We start from the raw sequence: 3,698 nt of genomic DNA, 5'->3' as shown, positions 1-3,698 counted from the left end.
GCAATGCCGCCAAGAAAGTCAACGACGGCCACAGTTGTCGCCATCACTGGTCAGGGCCACAACCAAGAGAGGGTCCTCACCCAAGCTCCCAACACCACCTCATCGACACATCACAACACCGCCGGCAAGCCCTCCAACCATCATTCCACCGCTGCACGCCAAGGCACCTTATGGCTTGTCGCAACACCATAGCCGCCAACCTGGGGCCGCGGCCCCAGCTCCCGAGCAGCACGTCGAGACACAGCCCAGTGGCCACCCACTCAAGCGCGCATGTCGTCCGTCAGCTCCAAGCGACGTCAGCCACCACAGCCGTTGGATCTGGGCGCTAGGACCCAGATCCCACTGCATCAGACCTCCCCATGGACCTCCGCACCCCGGCTTCCCTCGTCTCGTCGACATGGAGTGCCACAACCCAGACATGATGCGCGTATATCGATACAGAACAGAGACTAAAAGGTGATCGAGCTGCTAATGTTACCGCAGGGTATCATGCAGTGCACAAACATGGTTTTGCGTTTCCACCTTCTCGGTTTCATCCAATGTACACGAGCAAATCCAAAACGGTTAGAGCCACGAACATAGTCTGCTTTTTATTCATTTGGGTCGGTCGCCCGCTTGACGTCCGTCCTGTTTAACATTTGCGTCAGCAGCGCGCCCAACGCCAGCGACCAATTTCATGTCCACGCACGAATTTGAAAAAGGACTGCGGCCGTAGATCATGCCAGCGGTCATGTCGTCGCCGAAAGTTCATGACGGCATCATGCCAGCGGCCGGCATACAATTCCAGCTCAAAAAAAAACCACACAGTTCGTGTTGGCACATTTGCCAGTGGCCAACACACATGCCAGCACACAAAAAAGGGGCGGGAGTTCGACCACACCATCACGGTCATGGTCATGCCAGCACACTTGCCAGCATACAAAAAAGGATGGCACTCGCTGCCATAGATCACTTGTCGTCGAACTTGAGCATGTCAGCCTGCATCTTCTCGAACCACGGCCTCTGCCTCGGCGACACGATGTTGAGGTCCACCTTCATGATATCCACGCCTGTGATCATGCTAGCGACAACCACTTTTTTCGCCTTGGTCTTGGCATTTGCGGTCTTGATCTCTAGCATCTTGGCTTGCTTCTCCGCCTTCATCTCAAGCCTTCTCCTTTGGGTCTCCCTGAAGGCGTTCATTTGCTCTTCCTTGTTTTGTCGGCGCTTCTGCTCCCTTGAGTCCTTCTTGGTCATCATGCCCTCCATGGTTGCGATCAAGGCGTTCGAAGCTGCATCCCGCTTGTCCTCCTTCTTGGAGTTGGTATTTCCCCGCGGTTGTGGCTTCTCGCCCTCCCCAATCTCCTCCATGGCTTTCTTCCCCCCGCACACCATGAGGGCGGGATATTGCGCCTTGTACTTCTCCTTGTCTTTGATGACCCTTGAACAATGAGAGAGGTTGAAGGACTTGCCACCGCGTTGGACCTTGAATGCCTCGAAAGCTTGACATGCCTACAAATGAAATGCATGCAAGCATATTGGCAAATGGATATAGAAATGGACTTGCAAGCATAAACAGAATGAAAACAAAGAGGAGCGCATGCATGCATACCATGTCTTGCATGCCGATGCCGCTCATGGGGCGTGACTTGATGCTCTCAAAAGTGGCACAAAATTTGTTGCACACTTGTTGGATCACCTTCCATCGCTTTGAAATGGACACTCACCCACGCATGCTTTGGATTTGGTACGGTGGAGACTTCTTGCGTTCGTGGAACTCACGATGGACACAAGTCCAAAAGGTTGATGCCTTTTGTTCAGCGCCAACCTTGGGGTCTTGCCCAATGTCCCTCCAACACTCACCAAGGAGCTTGTCCTCGGCCGCCGTGTATGCCTTCATCCACCTACTCTTGCGCTTCTACTTCGCCCCGACGGCTTGGTTGGCGAGCTTTTCCTCAAACAAAGGCTCCTCGTCGCTGTCCAACTCATCCTCTTCCTCGAGTCCATAGTCCTCCGGAAACTCGTGGTCGAGAAGGAAGCCGTCCAGGTCCAGGCTGGCCTGATCTTGCATGAAGGTGTCCTGCATGCCAGCTTGATCATAGGTCGACGACGTGAACGACCCTCGGCCGTCCTGGCTTTGTGTCTCCTATGGATCGTAGCCAACCGCGGTGGCACAGCGAGCGGCCGCCGTATCACCATCGAAGCTGATGCTCTGCATGAAACGGTTGGCCGTCTTGTCATTGCCGGCCGCCGGCATTCTGTCAAACAGGTTGCGGGCGTCTGGGAGCATGTTGGCTGGCATCTGCCACGTGCGTTTCCTCGCCCCGCCGGATGATGAGCCACCGGCTACGGTTGTGGCGTTGAGGTCGATGGGCGCGGGCGCGGGCGTGGAAGGCACCGCCACGCTCACCTCCGACGAACATTCCCCGGAGAGGCAGGAGGCTTGTAGGTAGACGTGGAAGCCGGGAATCGGGTAAGTCACCGATGTGCGCGGCGACTCCGAGAGCACCATCCGAGGAAACACGGACGAGCCAGTGCTGGCCACGGCCACGGCTACGTTGACGAGCATTCCCCGGAGAGGTAGGAGGCTTGTAGGTAGACGTGGAAGCCGGGAATTGGGTAAGTCACCGATGTGCGCGGCGACTCCGGGAGCACCATCCGAGGAAACGCGGAGGAGCCAGTGCTGGCCACGGCCACGGCTGCGTTGACGAGCCTGTGCTGGCCAGGGTTTAACCCTAAGTAGATCAGCACCTCCCTCGTTGCCATCACGACGCGGGCGTTGGTGTCCTGCGGTGCACCGGTGGCAACCGCTGCTTCACCCCTCGCGTCAGTCGCGTGCCTCCGGCCCTTTCTCTTCGCCGACTCCGCGGCCTGCTCCTCCAGCGTCAGCTTCTTATTCTTCTTGGGCGCGATGGTGGTCTGGCGGGGGGCGCAGGGCTTCCCTTTGCCGGAGGGGGTGGCCATGATGCCGAACAAGGCGAGGGAGGCAAGGCCGATGGCGGCATTGAGGTCATCGTCCATGGCGAGCGGTCAGGAGCAAGCACGAGCGAGAGGTTTTTTGGGAAAGTGGAGGGAAATGGTGGAGGCTTTGCCATCGATTGGTGGGCCAGGAGGTGTAGTTGGCGCGCGGTGCGCGCATCCGTCTCGTGTCCACGTCGATGCAAATGAGGCTAAAAATTGGATCAAAAATGGGTCGACAGACAGATGAAAAGCGGACGTGCGTCCGTTTGGGCCGGCGCGTTGGGCCGACTTTTCTATCCACTGTGACCCAAATAGACGCGCACAGACGAAATGGATCACCGCGTTGGAGTTGCTCTCATGCATTTATTCCACTCACTTTTCCGAGCTTAATTGGAATGAACTGAGTCAAAGCATGGGTGTTGCATGTTTGGAACTATTCCCTGGTCGATATGACTGATTAAGCTGGATTGTGACAACTTTGCGGTATCGCCACTTATATTATATTCTCATTTTCAGTTGTACATTTTTTATAAAAGGAGGATGATCCTCGGCCTCTGCATCTGGGCGATGCATACGACCACTTTATTAATTATTATCACAAGACCTTGCAAAGCCATACAACAGCAAGACTAAAACCACCGTCAAAGCAACAACTGTCGCTACACCTATCCAATTGATGAAGGGGTGCATATAGTCTGGGCCTAATACCAAACAGACATCGCAGCCAAACCTAAACATCTAAGACCTGAGGTCCCAAC

This window comes from Triticum urartu, chromosome 1A, assembly GCF_056163025.1.
Source record: "Triticum urartu cultivar PI428250 chromosome 1A, HENAU_Tu73, whole genome shotgun sequence".
In the NCBI taxonomy this organism is placed as follows: Eukaryota; Viridiplantae; Streptophyta; class Magnoliopsida; order Poales; family Poaceae; genus Triticum; species Triticum urartu.
This window is presented reverse-complemented; position numbering follows the sequence as displayed.